The sequence below is a fragment of the Carex rostrata genome, chromosome 6 (genome assembly GCF_964058835.1).
Source record: "Carex rostrata chromosome 6, lpCarRost1.2, whole genome shotgun sequence".
Lineage (NCBI taxonomy): Eukaryota > Viridiplantae > Streptophyta > Magnoliopsida > Poales > Cyperaceae > Carex > Carex rostrata.
This window is the reverse complement of record NC_135923.1, coordinates 2,817,917-2,837,960: the sequence shown is the minus strand read 5'-3', so window position 1 is coordinate 2,837,960 and position 20,044 is coordinate 2,817,917. Positions and strand designations below refer to the sequence as shown.

Genomic DNA, 20,044 nt, shown 5'->3' with positions numbered 1-20,044 from the left:
ATAAAAAAAATTAGACCAAATAACATTTCTTAAATAACTCTATAAAATTAATAGCATTATTTTCATATTAATCATAACATTTTATGGATCTATAGCTAGAAACGCTTAATGAATTTAAATTTAGCCACATTAGTTAAACTTAAAATTTACATAACATTTTCTAAATCTATTTTTTATATTTTAATAATTGTAATATTAAAACTTAGGTTTCACTAGGAAACTCTACCAAATCTATTAATTTATGCACATGTAAAAAATTACGAAAAGTGATATTTTGAACTATTGATTTATAAATAAAGAATGTTGAAAAGTGATATTTTTAATAGACATATATGAACTATGTCAAAAAAAATTAATTTATTTTTTATTTTCTTTTTGGTTGGAAATAACTAACTAATAGATTGGATTTCTTTTCTTTTAGTTATTCTTTTATCCGTCTAGGGTCATACCTCATATTTTATATTTTCGTTTTCAAAGTCCAAATTGTCGATCTGAACCGTTCAACAAAATATTTATACTAAAATATGCATGGAGATGAAATTTTATATTTTTTGGAATTTTTTTGCTATTTTTTAAGATAGGTACAAAATCACTGTTTTTGAACCGTTCAAAAAACAGCGATTTTCTACCCATTTTAAAAAATAGTAAAAAAATTTCAAAAATTATAAAATTTCGTCCCTAACCATATTTTAGTATGGATATTATGTTGAACGGTTCGGATCAACAATTTAGACTTTGAATATGAAGAAAATGAAGATATAAAATATGACGTCTGATGAGGTATAAAAAAAATGAGGCATTGGAACCCTCCTCATATACATACATATATATATATTTCAAAAAAAAATTACTTATAACAATCATTAAACATTTGAATATATATGTTAAGCATAGTATACCAAAATGAATTAAATTTTATCTCAAAAGAACAAAATTTGTTAGGTATCATTAAATAATTTTTATATATATGAGACCAAAATCATTGACTGATTTTGGAGACAAAATATAACATTGATTGAATTTGGAGACAAAATATTACATTGACTGATTTAAGTCTATGAAATCTATGCATGAAGGGGGAAAAGATCTAATTAGACCATATTGGCTAATTTTGGAGACAAAATATTACATTTATTAGAATTTTTGGGTCAACATTTTTTAGATAGGTAGGAAATCTCAATATTTGGGTGATTTAGATTGGTTGAATTTTTGCCTATCTAAAAATATAGTAAAATTCTACAAAATGTAAAATTTTCTCCAAGTATATTTATACAAAGATCACATTGTACAGTTAGAATAAATTATTTAAACTTTGTAAACGGATATATTAATCTACGGTACAGACCGTTATTCCCTTTGCAAATTACTGTAGCCTCACTCTAATAAATGCATTATATCTATAAAAATAACAAGACTTAATTCATAATTTCTTATTCACTAATAAGTGATTTAAATATTCTTGTTCAAAAATCTAAAATTCATGATTGTTATTGTATTATCAAGTATACTCATAGTGTCGAGTTAATTGAGAATTTAACTAGCAAGTTATGTAAATATATTTCAAACAATTTGTACTATAGTTATTAATTATGATATTTGTTTTTATCAGTGTACTGTGAACATGTAAAAAATTACAAAAAATATTTATCTATTGATTTATATAAAAGTAAAGTCGAAAAGTGATATTTTTTATAATGGACATATATGAACCATGTCAAATAATTATATTAATTTTTTCATGAATATTTTTAAAAATTTTGTCAAATAATTATGTCAATCCTCTCTCTATTAAATGTTTTGTACAATTCTAATAGTCCGTTTCAAATACCAAATAATTTGTATTAAATATGGAAACAATATATGAAATAAGGAAACAAGATATTGTGAAATATGGAAACAGAGGCCTTTTAATTATCTTTTCCTGGCGGTTATGGCATGAACCGGCAAACAAAATTTTAATTGGCGCGAAGAACAATTGACTCCCTACAAAAATTGGCGCGAAGAGCCAATACGGTACCCTTTATATTGGAAACAAATTGGAGCCCTAATCAGTTTATCCAAAAAAAAAGAACAAACAAGAAGAATAATGCAAGAAAGAAAAAAAATTGTACTACTAACTGGTGCTTGGCGGCTTGGCGCTTCTTTGTTGGAATTGGAACGCGTATGATGTATGTCTGTTTGGAACTGTTCAATTCATTTTATAATTTGTGGATCCTAATGTGTGTCTTCTTAATATTCCAATTCACTTCATGATCCATGCGCATTGCTTTAATATTAAACTGTAAGTAATCTATTTTTGTTTTCTTTATTTTTTGGTTCTTACTGATCGGTGCCTTTTGAGTCACATTTGTCAAAATTATCACATAATGATTGAAGTCCATTTATGCAAAAATTATGGGAAGAGGTTGGAATTTTCACAATATGTAAAGACACATGTTTATATGGGGATAACAAATAAATAATTTTTGTTATATGAAAATTCTTAGAAACTTGAACGGTGCATTGAAAAAAATGAATTAATATGAGCAGACGAAGCTTTTGGACAAAAATGATCTATTTATGTAGAAATGCTATATAAAAGTGTTTGAGTGGTGCATTAAAAAAATTAATTAAGCGTTAAGCAGTGAAAAATTAATCCTTTTGGAATAAGACATCGCAAGGAACTGATATGAATCAACGCGCGACAGAAATTTTGAAAGAATGAATGATTATAAGGGAATAACGCGTGAATATTTTTAGCAACATATTTTCGGTTGCAATTGCACTTAATTTGGTAGCAAATACTACATTTTGCGGGCAACCAATTTGTCACACCCCGCGGCCACGGGTCGTAACAGTCCCCCGCCGTAAGCATACAACGCCGTGTATGCTTACAAGGCTACTCACATTTCAAACCAAACAACAAGCAATTCAAACAAGTTTCTAATATATATATCAGAGTACACAGTCTGGTCAGCATATAATACAACAAAAGTATCTCATCCGGATACCAACCACGAGGCCTACCCTAAATCTATACAACAAAAGATATCTAGGGTCATATACTGGTAAGCTACTAAGGCCTACTACTCTCGTGCCTCTCCGGAATCAGTCGCACCAATACCTGTAAAATAACGGGGAAGGTGGGGGTGAGAATAAATTCTCAGTGCGAATTTGCCACATTTGAATTATTGGACTTGCAATCAAACTCTATATTCAATAATGAAACCCAAACAACAACAATGCAAACAGTTATATAAGAAAACATAAATAACAGAATGCCACTACTCGACAACAGTTAATCAACCTGAAACACAGTTTACGGAATTTCCAAGATGAATCTCAAACACAACATATATTTTGGCTTAACTCGATTCCTAACTCAGTTCAGTAGGGCTTGTAGCAATTACAGATGTTCTTTCGAGCTGAACCTTTATCAAACCCACATCTGTAGGGTTACTGACACCTACAGATGGCCAACCGCTGGACCCTTTATCTGACACCCATCTGCAACCGCTTGGCTTAACAGTTTATTAAGGTCTGGTTCAAATCATGTAAAGAAAATCCACTTTAGAATCGTTTCCAATATTCGTCATATTCAATCGACCGTTCAAATGCATTAACACGTAGGAAAATGCTACCGAGCCATAGACGTTACACAAGTCAACCACGATTTCCAATCACACATCTCATAACATAATCACCCTCCCTCGTCCCAACCGGTACTGGGAATATCGAGGGCCGTTCACCTAAGGCCATTTAGGATCCTGGGAATCCAAGTCAGCATACAGCCCGACTTGGCAAATTAATTGGATCCAAGTGCTTAACTTCGTAAATCCATTCACACACATATCAATTCCACTCGTGGTGACTTTAAATCAAAATCAGATCACAATAGATCGACATAACCTATAACCATACCAGTATGCAAATCATTCAATTCAGATCAATTCGAGTTTAATTTGATTGGGCTATGCAAATGCTCTACGCAATTCAGTGATGCAATCAATGATATTCAACATGACAAACGAAAACACAGTTTAATTCCTGAAAATAAAGTATCAAACAAGTCCAAGAATCCCGCACCTTATTATGACGAGCGTACCGCTTAGCTTAAGGATCGGACGTCTCGTATTGTCTAGCAAGTTCTTGCTCGACCGAGCCTACACCTATATTTTACGTTTACCTGGTTTAATTCGGGTTCAGTGGTCCATACGTTTACTTAGGGTTGGTACAGTCCCAAATCAATTCTTTTCGGTTCCTTCTTTCTTACCAAAATCCTCTAAAACTACACAAAATCTCATCTAGGTCCTCTGGACCATACAACTCTCCATTTGGTGACCATCAATCACCGTTTCACTACTTTGGTTCTCGGTTCATTTCAATTTACCATTTGGTTAACCCTAATTTGGTCAAAACCTCAAATCAGCCGTTAAATGTTCTAAAAATTCACGATCAGGAGGCAAACCTACCGATTACAAGTCTGATTGGTCGGGTTAAGCAAATCAAATCACGATTATGCCAACTTTCAATTTTGGAACGAAACCCTAGAAATCAGATTTCATAAATCAGAAGAAATCGGGAAAAAGATTGGCAAACAAACTAGTAAGGAGTGTAGAGGAACTAGTCCTCGAGCAATTCGAACACAAATCTCGGGTTTAAAACGAGAATCTGAGAAATCAAGAAAATTCGAGTTTTCGAAAGAAATAAGGAGAGAAAGAAATACCAAATAGAAGGGTTCGGAGAGATCCTCGGCTGCTTTCTCGGTTCCAAACTCGATTTCTCGCAACAATCGGGAGTCTGAAAGAAACGGAAACTCACGGGCTCTTTTCCTTCTCTCTTGGACGAAAATAACTTAAAAATGGGGAAATGATGGAAGAGAGAGAGAGAGAGAAGCTTTGATTTGAGTTTTAGGGCAAAAATTACCCTGAATGCGGATGCCCCCATCCGCACTGCGGGTGGCTTGATCCGCACTCGATACTTAGAAAGTTTTCAGACCAATTTCAAGAAAAATCCGAGCCTAGTGCGGATGGACCCTTACCCGCACTGCGGATGGACCCTTACCCGCACTGCGGATGGACCCTTACCCGCACTGCGGATGGACCCCATCCGCACTCACTACTTAGCCGATTTTTGGACCAACACAGAATTTTAATGAGTGCGGATGCACCCCACCCGCACTGCGGATGGACCCTTACCCGCACTGCGGATGGACTCTTACCCGCACTGCGGATGGACCCCATCCGCACTGAGCCTATAAAGTTCCGAAATCTCGAAATTTCGACGCGATTTCAATTCACAATTAACTTACTTATTTAGGGAAACCTTAATTAAGGTTTAAACTTCCATTTTATTAACACAATTAACTTGATTCTTTCTTTTAAATCATTTTAATTTAATTGTAAAAATTTCGTAACGTAACATTTCTCCCCCCCTTAGAATAAAGTTCAGTCCTCTGAACTAAATTGCGTACCTGATTCGTTTAATAGTTCCGGGTACTTCTCACGAATGGTTTCCTCATGTTCCCATGTTGCTTCCTTAGTCGAATGGCGTCCCCATTTGACCAGGACAAGCTTAATCGTCTTGCTCCGTAGTTGCTGTTCTTTTCGGTCCAATATCTGCATTGGCTCTTCTTGATAGGACAAGTCACCTTGGACATGCAGGTCCGAGTGATTAATGCAATGAGATGGATCTCGTACGTATCGGCGCAATTGTGACACATGAAACACCGGATGAACCCGGTCCAATGCTGGTGGCAATGCAAGCTCATATGCCACCGGTCCCATTCGCCTCAAAATCTGAAACGGTCCAATGTATCTAGGACTCAACTTGCCTGATACGCCAAATCGGTGTACACCCCTGACGGGTGAAACTCGAAGCCACACGTGATCCCCTTCTTGAAACTCCAACGGTCTTCTATGCACATCTGCATATTTCTTTTGTCGCTCTTGGGCCGACTTAAGCCGACTCAAAAGGACTTTCGTCTTTTCGGCAATCTCTTCCAGCATCTGAGGCCCGGTAGGTGAATACGTACCTGCGGGTCCCCACCACAGCGGTGTGCGACACTGCTGTCCCGTAAGTGCCTCTTGTGGTGACATTCCAATGCTCGAATGGTAGCTATTGTTGTACGCAAACTCTACCAAGTACAAATGGTTGATCCAAGATTCTCGGAAACTCAAAGCACAGGATCGAAGCATGTCCTCCAATGTTTGTATGGTTCGTTCGGATTGACCGTCGGTTTGCGGATGATGGGCTGTACTGAATCTCAGTTTCGTGCCCATGGCTTCTTGAAAGCTTCCCCAAAAGTGAGATGTAAATCGAGTGTCTCGGTCGGAGACAATGTGTCGCGAACATCCGTGGTATTTAAACTGGTATTGCAGGAACAAATCGGCTAGCTCTCTTCCGGATGTCTCGATCCGGAGTGGAATGAAGTGTGCAATCTTCGTCAACCGATCCACTATCACCCATATGGCATCATATCGTCCAACGGTTCTTGGAAATCCAGTCACGAAGTCCATAGTGATAGACTCGAATTTCCGCATGGGTATCTCCAAAGGTCTTAGTAAGCCCGCCCTCTTCCGTCTATCTGCCTTAACTTGCTGACAGACCTGACATTTCTCCACATAGTTTTGCACGTTCCTTTTCATCTTTGGCCACCAGAAATATCGCTTTAGATCTTGATACATCTTGACTTCACCAGGGTGAATGGTATACCCCGAGTCATGTGCTTCTGACAGAATCAGATTCTTCAGTTCTGAGACATTCGGAACGCATATGCGGTCATGGAACCGCAGGATACCATCTTCGTGGAGTTGAAATGGCGAGTCTGCCTTTGACTCGAAATATTGTCGGAATTTCTGGCACTTTGGGTCCTCTTGTTGTGCTGCTCGAATCTGCTCGTGTAACTCTGGTCGAACCTCAACCGCGGCTAAGATAATCGAGGCAACTGTAGTTGTACCTGCACTATTGCTATCTCCAATCAATCGAGATGAGGTTTCCAATGCAAACTCACGGGATGCACCTACGTGCAGATTCATTCTTCTCATTTCTTCGAGGAGGTGTGTCTCGCTGGTGATAATCGATGCCAGATTGATCTGACTCTTCCTGCTTAGCGCATCTGCTACCACGTTTGCCTTTCCGGCATGATACTGGATATCCAGATCGTAGTCCTTCATCAGCTCCAACCATCTCCTCTGCCTCAAATTCAACTCCCTTTGAGTGAAGATATACTTCAAGCTTTGGTGATCCGTGAAGATACGGCACTTCACTCCATACAGGTAATGCCGCCAAATCTTTAAAGCGAAGATCACTGCAGCTAGCTCCAGATCATGGGTCGGATAATTCTGTTCGTGTGATCGTAACTGCCGAGAAGCATATGCTATAACATGGTCCTTTTGCATCAATACACATCCCAAACCAGATCCGGATGCGTCGGTGTAGACGGTATACTCCTCGTCGGTGATGGGCATGGCAAGAACCGGTGTAGTTACCAACCTACTCTTCAACTCCTCAAAACTTTGATCTTGAGTGGCACCCCACTCGAACTTCACACCTTTATGCAAAAGCTTCGTAAGGGGAGCAGCTAACTGTGAGAATCCAAGTACGAACCTTCTATAATATCCGGCTAGCCCCAGAAAACTGCGAATCTCCGTAACTGTTTCTGGCCTCTTCCAATCGGTCACCGCCCGAATCTTTTCTGAATCCACGGCCAACCCTTCACCTGATATCACGTGCCCAAGGAAGGCCACTTTCTCAAGCCAGAACTCACACTTCGAAAACTTTGCGAATAGTTGATGATCCCTCAATCTCTGTAACACTATCCGCAGATGTACCTCATGCTCCTCACGTGACCTTGAATATATCAGGATGTCATCGATGAACACCACAACAGTTGAATCCAATAGGTCGTGAAACACTCGCTGCATCATGTCCATAAATGCAGCCGGAGCGTTCGTTAGCCCGAACGGCATCACCATATATTCGTAATGCCCATAGCGCGTTCGGAAGGCTGTCTTTTCCACATCAGTCGGACGTATTCTCAGCTGGTGGTACCCCGTTCTCAAGTCTATCTTGGAGTAGATCGAAGATCCTTGCAGCTGATCAAACAAGTCATCGATTCGGGGTAACGGGTATCTATTCTTGACGGTCACCTTGTTCAATTCACGGTAGTCGATACATAACCGCAAGGTACCATCCTTCTTCTTCACAAACAGCACCGGAGCACCCCATGGAGATGTGCTCGGTCTAATAAACCCGCTTTCCAGCATCTCTTCTAATTGGGCCTTGAGTTCCTTCAATTCTGCAGGAGCCATACGATACGGACTCTTTGAAATTGGTGTCGTACCTGGTACCACTTCTATGCCAAACTCCACTTCTCGTTCCGGTGGTAATCCGACTATTTCTTCCGGAAACACATCCACGAACTCCGACACCACTGGAATCGTATTCATCTCAGGAACTTCCGTATCAGTGTACACTATTGCTGCCAGATATGCAGTGCACCCTGAATCGATCAGGTGCCTAACTTCCACAGCCGAGATGCACGGTATCAACCCTCCAACCTTCCTACAGTTCAGCATGCACGACATACCACCTTTTGCGGTCACAAAACAAATCCTGCGGTGCGGACAGTCGATCGTTGCGGCATGTCTTGTTAACCAATCCATCCCCAATAGAACGTCGTAACCCGTGATCTCCATAACCAACAGGTCTATCTCGAGATCCCTTCCATCAACTCTGACTTTTCGGTTTCGGCATATGGTTATTTTTCGGTCAGTCGAACCGAAAGGGGTTTGGACACTCAGGACTTGGTTATTGGTTTCAGTTGACCAGTTATACTTTTCTACCCAAGCCTTCGATACAATGGAATGGCTACACCCAGTATCTATCAAACAATAGGCACTCTCATCCGAGATAGAAAGTATACCTGTCATCACATCAGCTCGAGAATCAGATGGTTGCGAGCCTTCACCTTCCTCCAGAGCCCTCGTTGCGTCATATGCAACATCTGCTATGCCGAGTGCGTGGGCAGCCACTCGACCTCCAATCCTGCCTCCGCTGGTCTGTGACGCACCTCGACCATGGAATGGTGGTCTACCAGATCCACGTCACATGGGCCCTCTGCCACCGCCGTTCCTCTGGAACCCTAGTGCCGCATTCGGGCACTCTCTTGCCCAATGCTCCATGCTGCCGCAGGTGTAACACGCTTGGTTGCGGCGTCTGCAATCGATCTCAGAGTGTGCTTGGTTGCATGAACGGCACCACACAGAAACGAAGCCCGGCCGGAGTACCGGTGCTGCTATCTGCCTCGGAGGGGGTCTAGGTGCCATAAACTGTCTCGGGGGTGGTCTAGCTGTCGACGGTCCTCCCCTTGACCTAAACCGTCGGTTTTGGTCCTCCCTCTGCTTGACATTCCTCTCTGTCATCTCCGACCTCCTTCTCTTGCTGTGCAACTCCACTTGCTCAGCGTGATCCATCATGGCCTGCAACTCAGTAGCCATAGGGGTATCCACAATCATCGATATCCCTCCATCCAGTCCATCCAGGTACTGCCTATGGTATCTCACCACATCAGTCTGCACATCAATCGCGTACCTGGACAAGGCAAGGAACTCATTGTTATACTCCGCCACTGCTCGCCCACTCTGCTTTAAGTCTAGGAACTTCCTCCGCAGCGCCTCTCGCTGGATGTTACTCAAAAACCGTCGAGTGAACTGCAGTTCAAACCACTCCCACGGAATCTTGGCCTCCTCCCCGACATAACTACGTCGGGCTCCATCCCACCAGAACCTCGCACCCTCCTCTAACTGCTGCTCTGCCAGCTCCACCATATCTTGTTCTGGTGCTCTACATAGAACTAGCTTCGCACTCACGCTCGCGAGCCATTCTTCAGCAGCGGCATACTCACCAGTGCCATTAAACCGAGGTGGATTAAGGCGCATAAAGGAGTCGTATAACCTCCTAAAATCTTCCGGACCTCCTCGGGGAGCCTCCGGTGCCACCTCACGTCTTTCTGCTTGGCGACCTCTCTCGTAAGCCGCGATCAACCTATCGTCTAGATCTCGGTCCCGGTTCTGCGCACCTCCAGGTCCAAGATCAACTCTCTGGACCTCAGGCCCTGCAGATCCGGCCTCGCTCGCATGAATGATCGGTTCGTTCAGTGGGTTCCTGGTTCTAGGTCGTCCCCTACCTCGACGTCCTTCCATAATTCTTAAATAAGAAGAAAATAGTCATTAGATTTGCATATACTTATCTCATAGAACGAACAAGTCGTTAGCCGTGACGACCCGGAGTATAACGTACCCCACTCACGTATCCTATCAGTCTGGTTAGGGTTTAAACCTTGAGCTCTGATACCACCGAAGAGAGCTGTCACACCCCGCGGCCACGGGTCGTAACAGTCCCCCGCCGTAAGCATACAACGCCGTGTATGCTTACAAGGCTACTCACATTTCAAACCAAACAACAAGCAATTCAAACAAGTTTCTAATATATATATCAGAGTACACAGTCTGGTCAGCATATAATACAACAAAAGTATCTCATCCGGATACCAACCACGAGGCCTACCCTAAATCTATACAACAAAAGATATCTAGGGTCATATACTGGTAAGCTACTAAGGCCTACTACTCTCGTGCCTCTCCGGAATCAGTCGCACCAATACCTGTAAAATAACGGGGAAGGTGGGGGTGAGAATAAATTCTCAGTGCGAATTTGCCACATTTGAATTATTGGACTTGCAATCAAACTCTATATTCAATAATGAAACCCAAACAACAACAATGCAAACAGTTATATAAGAAAACATAAATAACAGAATGCCACTACTCGACAACAGTTAATCAACCTGAAACACAGTTTACGGAATTTCCAAGATGAATCTCAAACACAACATATATTTTGGCTTAACTCGATTCCTAACTCAGTTCAGTAGGGCTTGTAGCAATTACAGATGTTCTTTCGAGCTGAACCTTTATCAAACCCACATCTGTAGGGTTACTGACACCTACAGATGGCCAACCGCTGGACCCTTTATCTGACACCCATCTGCAACCGCTTGGCTTAACAGTTTATTAAGGTCTGGTTCAAATCATGTAAAGAAAATCCACTTTAGAATCGTTTCCAATATTCGTCATATTCAATCGACCGTTCAAATGCATTAACACGTAGGAAAATGCTACCGAGCCATAGACGTTACACAAGTCAACCACGATTTCCAATCACACATCTCATAACATAATCACCCTCCCTCGTCCCAACCGGTACTGGGAATATCGAGGGCCGTTCACCTAAGGCCATTTAGGATCCTGGGAATCCAAGTCAGCATACAGCCTGACTTGGCAAATTAATTGGATCCAAGTGCTTAACTTCGTAAATCCATTCACACACATATCAATTCCACTCGTGGTGACTTTAAATCAAAATCAGATCACAATAGATCGACATAACCTATAACCATACCAGTATGCAAATCATTCAATTCAGATCAATTCGAGTTTAATTTGATTGGGCTATGCAAATGCTCTACGCAATTCAGTGATGCAATCAATGATATTCAACATGACAAACGAAAACACAGTTTAATTCCTGAAAATAAAGTATCAAACAAGTCCAAGAATCCCGCACCTTATTATGACGAGCGTACCGCTTAGCTTAAGGATCGGACGTCTCGTATTGTCTAGCAAGTTCTTGCTCGACCGAGCCTACACCTATATTTTACGTTTACCTGGTTTAATTCGGGTTCAGTGGTCCATACGTTTACTTAGGGTTGGTACAGTCCCAAATCAATTCTTTTCGGTTCCTTCTTTCTTACCAAAATCCTCTAAAACTACACAAAATCTCATCTAGGTCCTCTGGACCATACAACTCTCCATTTGGTGACCATCAATCACCGTTTCACTACTTTGGTTCTCGGTTCATTTCAATTTACCATTTGGTTAACCCTAATTTGGTCAAAACCTCAAATCAGCCGTTAAATGTTCTAAAAATTCACGATCAGGAGGCAACCCTACCGATTACAAGTCTGATTGGTCGGGTTAAGCAAATCAAATCACGATTATGCCAACTTTCAATTTTGGAACGAAACCCTAGAAATCAGATTTCATAAATCGGAAGAAATCGGAAAAAAGATTGGCAAACAAACTAGTAAGGAGTGTAGAGGAACTAGTCCTCGAGCAATTCGAACACAAATCTCGGGTTTAAAACGAGAATCTGAGAAATCGAGAAAATTCGAGTTTTCGAAAGAAATAAGGAGAGAAAGAAATACCAAATAGAAGGGTTCGGAGAGATCCTCGGCTGCTTTCTCGGTTCCAAACTCGATTTCTCGCAACAATCGGGAGTCTGAAAGAAACGGAAACTCACGGGCTCTTTTCCTTCTCTCTTGGACGAAAATAACTTAAAAATGGGGAAATGATGGAAGAGAGAGAGAGAGAGAAGCTTTGATTTGAGTTTTAGGGCAAAAATTACCCTGAATGCGGATGCCCCCATCCGCACTGCGGGTGGCTTGATCCGCACTCGATACTTAGAAAGTTTTCAGACCAATTTCAAGAAAAATCCGAGCCTAGTGCAGATGAACCCCATCCGCACTGCGGATGGACCCTTACCCGCACTGCGGATGGACCCCATCCGCACTCACTACTTAGTCGATTTTTGGACCAACACAGAATTTTAATGAGTGCGGATGCACCCCACCCGCACTGCGGATGGACCCTTACCCGCACTGCGGATGGACTCTTACCCGCACTGCAGATGGACCCCATCCGCACTGAGCCTATAAAGTTCCGAAATCTCGAAATTTCGACGCGATTTCAATTCACAATTAACTTACTTATTTAGGGAAACCTTAATTAAGGTTTAAACTTCCATTTTATTAACACAATTAACTTGATTCTTTCTTTTAAATCATTTTAATTTAATTGTAAAAATTTCGTAACGTAACACAATTAATTGGTTGTAATAAAAATAATTAGTTGCAATAAATAATATTTAATACAACCAATTAATTTCGTAGCAATATCATTGATCTAATGCATCAAAATTATGTTTCATTGCAATAATTTGTTGCAAAATGTCTATTTTGGAGTAGTGTTGTAAGGACCATATCTACTTAGAGTGTTTCTTTTAACAAGTTTTATCTTGTTATTGGATTGTCATGGCAGGGATTCTCATATTGATCGGCTTAACCCTCAACAATAGAGAACAACATGTCACTTGAAGAGGTGTTGTGCTTTATCAGAGTGTCTCCCTTGTTGGAGCGCCTCTACATCTCTCTCTTAGCTGAAGTCACCCAGTTTGGAGGTATAGTTCCATTATAGACTTATAAATGTGTAAAATAAATCGTTATTTACTAATTAATACCTTATTTACCTTGAGTTTCTTTATTACAGTTGCAATGCACAGATAATAAAATAAAAACAAACGTTATATGTTATATATAACTCGTGCACTGTATAAATCAAAAATTGCTGTGTCAAAATTTTTAAGATCTGACCATTGCGGTTTGCATAGCTTTACGTGTCTCCTTCTCCAATAGGTTATATTAAGAAAAGTTCTTCTCTTTTCTTTTCTAGTTTTTCTTTGCTTAGTCTACTAAATTGATTGTGATTGGTGTTAATTAGTTACTATTATAATTAGGTTACTGTATCCTCTTAAATTGTCATAAAATGAGAATATAATCTCATGTACCTCTGAAACGTAGTTAAAGCTGGTGGACTTGAGGAACTGGTCTTGATGCTGGTGGACTTGAAGGGGAAAAGTAAGTAATTGGATGCAATTGTACATGCTCAACCTAAATCTGGCAATTGCGAATTGAAATCTGACACTAAGGTAAGTTGTGTTTTTTTTATTTCCTTAAAAAGAAAAAGGAATATTTGTGGGTAAAAATGAAAAATTGTCTAATTTAAAAAAGTTAGCAAGAAGAAATAACTAATACCTTTGCATCCATGCTACTGGATTGAGTATGAATACACAGTGCAAAAGCAACATGTACTACGGGTCAGTTTGTAGTGTCCTTGATGCTCAATTTGATGATTTTATCACAAAAATATATGCACAACTTACCCAAAGACCTTCATACAACCTGTGTGCATGTTTTCCTTAATTTTTTCAATAATTTTAACAATTTATTTCATAACTTTTCAGTTTGTGAGGTGCAATTTGGATCATTCTGACATGTTGTTTTGTAAATTTTGTGTAGAACAAACCATAGATCCAAATTGGATGTTTTTTGTGTCTAAAATTTCAGGAAGTCATGATCTGCACCCACAATTAATTTCAACTCATTGTATTGCCTAGAGCTATGCCAAACTTAAGTTTTTCTCAATATCAGTTTTGGTTCTGTACCAGTTTTTTTTATTTTCTGACAACCAGTTTTGTATAATTTTTACAGGACAAACTACAACTCCAAATTGAGTGTTCTTGGTACCAAAATTCTCAGGATATTAAGATCTTTCACCATAATTTATTTCACATTTTTATGGATTTTCTAAATGAGTTGAATTTGGGGTTTTGTACAGGGAAGTACTGCACCACCAGCACTATTGTACCAGTTTTTGCATTTCATGAGAAAAAACTTTTGAGAATTCATTATAAATGATAGGAACTATAATGTCATGTGTTTTATTTGGTTTAGAACAAAAGCATGTTTGGCAAATATATCATCTCTTTAATTGTTTAGAATTTCTCTTCTGGTCAAATACTAAAAAAATCATTAAGTGCTCAGCTCTTTTATAATTGGGGAAATTTTGTATGCATAGGAGCAGCATGTGAATTATTGTTGCTTTATAATACCTCCATGTAAATTAAATAGATTGGCTAAGTCCAAAGAGCAAAATTTTTGTTTTCAATTAAATGATTCATTTTAAATATCTCAATGAGATAAATATCCTTTTTTGTTAATTTCCTTCTTGTAAGCACTGTTTGCTTGAAGACCCTATACCTTTCCAAAGCTATAGTGATGATATTACTAAACTACTATCTAATTCAAGTACTTTTCTTATTAATTAGGATGTGTTATATAAATTATTTTGTTGATTAATGAGGTATATCATTTTGGGATTATATTCTAAGTTAATTCAATGTTCGTGGCTAGCAAAAATGTGGAGGGCTAGCCAATTGCAAAAATGTTGTTGCCAAAATTCTTAATAATACACTAACAGTTATAATTAAAAACAATTAGCAAAAATCATTAAAGAAATGAATAAACACAATAAATTATACTTAAGATTTCAATTAAATGTTTCATTTTAAATATATAAATTAAATACTGCTTGCTGCTGTGATTTAGTTTTGTTTAACATTTAAAGGGAGATCTCAATAAATAGAAATGCTTCTGTCTCCATGAGCTAAACATTTCCAACGGTAGTCTCATGAAAATAATTAGTATAACTATAAAAAAATATTAACTGTATCAATGAAACTTTTTCAAGAGTATAGTAGCCAAGTATTTATGTGGGCCTAATATAAATATAATAACCAAAACATTTCCAAGGGTAGCTCATGGAAATAATATGTGTTACAACTTCCAAAACATTTCCAAGGGCATGGGGTCAACAATTTCCAAGGGCCATCAATAAAAAATAGTATTTGATTTGTTTGGCGGGTCACACTACTAGAATTCTAACTTATTGCATGCCCTGAAAAATAGCTTGTTGCAAGGCGATACTCTTGCAACAAGCCCGAAAACACTTGTTGCATGCGTTTACCCTTGCAACTATACCCTTGTAACAACTTCCCTCACAACTGCTAAGTAGTTGCAAGGACTCCCTTGCAATAGACTTGTTGCAAGCCTATACCCTTGCAACAAGGGCGCATGCAACTACTTTCAGAGTTGACCCCATTTTTAGTACTTGCAAGGGGAGGCAGCATAGGTCCCACCTGACTATATGCAAGGCTAACAATCGTGGGTCCTACTGGACTATATGCAAGGCTAACACCCGTGGGTCCCACCTGACTATATGCAAGGCAAGGGAATATGGGTCCCACCTAACTATTAGCATGAGAAAATTATTAACTTATTGCATGGGTGATTATTAACATGTTTTGAATGCAGTTCATACTATTTGCATGAACATACCAACGTATATAATAATAGGAAATAGCTAAAAATTAGCATGCTCCAATTCTACAATCCTCCCTCTTTGTACCAATCTGGTACCAACCCATTAATTTTTTACAATTCCCAGTTTTCCATTCAATAACATTCACATAAAACACATTGAAACATAAGTATAAAGCAACTAATAATCATTTACTAACATAGTATAGTTATCTTACATTGAACCAAAATTTAAAAAGAAATAAAACAACATCATTGATAATAAAAGAGGTGGCTTCTAAATATATCCAAAATGTGCCCACCTATCAAGCATTAACAAAATAAACTCACCCCCTATGAGTTAACAAAATATTCCCACAATATAACCTGCAAAGTAATATAGCATACTTCATTAAAAGTTGCAAATAATTGAATAATACAAATCTACAGAGAGAGGCATGGGAGGGAGAAATACCTGAAATGCACCTTCAAGAAGCTACATCATTACCAACTTGCATACCATGAACAACCTTTAGAAAAACATTTGCAAACTATTCATAAGTACCTAAAAAATAGTTGAAAATTTTATTTAAAGGATAATGAACAAGTAATAGGGATTGTACAACATATTGTCCGAAAAGGACAGTTTGAGTCTGGAACTGATACACCATAATTGTGCAATTAAGCTTCAATCGGCCTTAAAGTAAGCCACAACAACCCTCCATGCACCCTTTGATTTATTCAATTATCAAATGAACAAAGAAAAATAAATGCAAAGTAAAACTTACTGGAAAGACAAAAAAAAGGGAAGATTACCTTCTTGTACCAAAATTATGTTTGCACATACACATGTTTGGCCACTGTTTCTGAACTTGCCAGCAAACTGAAAACATTAAACATTTTCAAGTCATGAACATAAATTCATACTAGTCATGAACATCTGCAAGGTGCACTATCAAGCTCTATTTTATTGATATGAGGTGCAATTTGAAAAAATAAAAAATGCTTTGCATATAATCATGGTCACACAAGCAAGGATGGGTATAATGAAGTACTAGTTTAAACTTTATTAAGCAACCAAAGTAGGCAACATTTTCGGAAATTGGCATACTACATACCTGAGAAGAGGCCAGTGATGCTCGAAGAAATATCCTAAAATAATAAATTCAATGCAAGTGATAGTCAGTACAAAGGTTTGACAAGTTAAAAGTAGCTCCTAAACTGAAAATAATAAATTCACTCACGCCACAAGGTCCAAGCACCTGCTGCCACAAGGCGTGACACTTACTGTCATCTACCGATGGTGTTGTTTGATGTGAGTACCATGTATTGATACAAAATTGAAATATATGATGGGCTTAATATACATACTGCTACTCTTTATGGTAATATCTGGCTAATTCAAAGAATCTGAACAATTAAAAGAAACGAGTCAAATCACTAATTAGAACTTTAGATTGTCCTTCTATATATAATATGCCTAACTTTTTGTCCTTTTTTATTATAAGACACAACATCTAAGAGACAAAAAAAAACACACCTGAAATTATCAACTGTGCATTTTTTATTATAAGACACAACATCTAAGATCCACAAAGTACAACATTCTTCAATGTTATCAACTGTGCCGCCTCCTACATGAAATTTGAACAAATAAATTCAATTATACAAGTAAGAACAAAAACTTAACATATGAAAATAAGAAGAGAATTAGAAGCTCTGGAAAACTTGTATTGAACCCTACCAATACTCATTTACCCAATTAACCAGCTTGTTCCACAATTACCCAATTATATCATGCACAATCCAATTACATCCAACACACTTGTAGCCTACAACAAATTTAAGGAAAAACATATCATGTTAATAACATCAGCAGTAGTGATAATGAATTAGCAATATTATTAATAGAAAATATAGAACCAGATTGCTAATGATCAAGAAATTAAAAAAAAAAACACACTTCCTTAGTTTTCAATATTGTGGTAAGGTCACTGAAATCATTAAAATTATGCTCTAAGGATGAAAAAAGTGACTACATAAATTTTCATTCATGCACTTTGCTTGTTCCTCACCAGGTCTCGGACCAACCGGTACTGCACTAATCAACACAATTCACCTAGCTAGGAATAAGATCTACAATAATCAACTCCTAAACCACCAAACACAAATTGAGTCAATTTTGCAAGGACACAAACAAATTATTTCTAAGCAAGTTGAGGAGCAAGAATATTTGAGAATTGAGCCTAGGAGCAAGAATTGAGCCTCTTTCCTTAATAAGCAGCCCATATATTTGAGACAAATTTGTGTTAATTCTGAATTTATAACATAAAGAAAACCCAGGATAAAATTAGTGGTCCTTTAACCTGACAGAAGGAGCAGGAAGTGGAGAGGGGATGCACGAGAGTTGCAAGCAAGACATTCCATCATAGGAGAAATGACCTACTTAATTATATCCCCTCTGTATCTCTCAAAAATCAACTAATAGCACTCAATAAAACTAAGGAAATTGATCTCACACAAAAGGGGCAGCCTCGCCTGACGTAAATGAGCCGCCTCGCTTCGCCTCGCCTGACGACCAGCCCCGCTGCACGTCCGCACCTGGCCAGCGATCGACTGAACCAGCCCCACCTGAGTCGCCTCTTGCCTTGCACAAGGGTTTAGTAGTGGGATTGGGCAACATTTTAGTGGTTATATCGTAAGTGAAAAAGAAGAGGCGCGGCGCCATTTGGAATTTCCGAAAAAGAAGAGGGAAATGGCGGATAAAATTGGAGGGAATGGAAAAATTTAGGAGAAAAAAGGAAAACCTAAGTTACTAAGGAGGCTGCGCACAGGGAGGAGCAAAATGAAAAGTTAAATGCAACTAAAGAATTCATTTACTCTGAGGTAACATGATATTTGTGTTTAGATCGGACCGTTTGATCACCTTTACACACTACTATCAAAGGATTTTCTGCATCACGTACCGCCAGATTTAAACAGAAATATTATGTTACATCAGATTATAAGGACTTCCTACCCACATCTATTCAAAATGAATAAATCAGAACCGTTATTCTCTTATCAAACGGCATAAAAACTTGATATTTACAAATCACCTAATAGATGTACAGAAACACATATGAATAATTTTCAGAAAAAATAGTTTTATTTTTTTTACATCTTATATAGTCAAATAATACTTATACATATCATTTTTATAGACTTTCATTATTATATGCCTCTTCAAATTTATAAAATATTTTCGGACCGTTCATTTTCATGCGGAAAATCAATGGTCGATCTGCAATAAAAAAATTTCAAATCTGTTTTAAAATGATCAAGGAAGAACATTGAACGTAACTAATATAAAAGTTCGGAAGTTTTATTATGTATGGTCTTCGATCCAACACGGAATATTTATGACCATACGATACTTTAATTTTCAATCAATTAGATGGATGGGTAAATAAAAACAAAATTTGATCAAACTTGGATACAAGACAATAAACGTAGTGCTTTTTAATTTAAACGGTTCCGATCGACCAACAAATGATATATTCTCGTGCTTCTTCATTAACTCACTAAACAAGAGTTTATGTTTCATGTTCATGTATAGAAGATGTGAGTCATGTAAGCAACATACATATAATGCTATTTAATTTAATATGTCAAAATCATTTAATTAAGTAATAAATATGTTATAACAGTAATTATTGCATAAATTTAATTAATATAATTTTCATTACAAAAATACTTGAATAATATTCACTCCTAATTTTATTTTGACTTTATAAAATTCGATTTTGACTTGAATAATATTCACTCCTTCTTAGATAAATTTAAATCTAAATAAACTAAAATTGACATTTATAACTATTATTTGGCCATAAAAAATATAAAAAATTGTAATTTTTATTTTTATTTTTTCATAGTATTTGTTATACATGAATTATTTATCAAAACCGTGTCACTGACTAGTGAAACCTATTTGTCAGCTCCGAATTTTTTTGCTCCCCTCTCTGTAAAATTTGTTTTATCCATGTAATG

At 38.0% G+C, this 20,044-nt stretch overlaps 1 protein-coding gene and 2 long non-coding RNA genes across 4 annotated transcripts in view; 2 read left to right on the top strand and 1 right to left on the bottom strand.

Annotated features, from left to right (window-relative positions):
- The window catches only part of LOC144555131 (cytochrome P450 71A26-like), a 69,761-nt gene that overhangs the window by 12,165 nt on the left and 37,552 nt on the right, over nt 1-20,044 (top strand). The window lies entirely within an intron of this gene.
- Nucleotides 13,085-14,787, top strand: LOC144556097 (uncharacterized). Its single transcript, XR_013512213.1, has 3 exons — nt 13,085-13,278; nt 13,679-13,806; nt 14,369-14,787. It is a non-coding gene; the product is annotated as an uncharacterized LOC144556097 (long non-coding RNA).
- On the bottom strand, nt 16,307-18,118 carry LOC144555136 (uncharacterized). 2 transcript variants are annotated; one of them, XR_013511984.1, is made up of 4 exons: nt 17,774-18,118; nt 16,832-16,898; nt 16,491-16,580; nt 16,307-16,402 (listed from the first exon to the last, which is right to left on the bottom strand). It is a non-coding gene; the product is annotated as an uncharacterized LOC144555136 (long non-coding RNA). The 2 variants fall into 2 exon arrangements; XR_013511985.1 differs by having other exon boundaries at nt 16,491-16,545.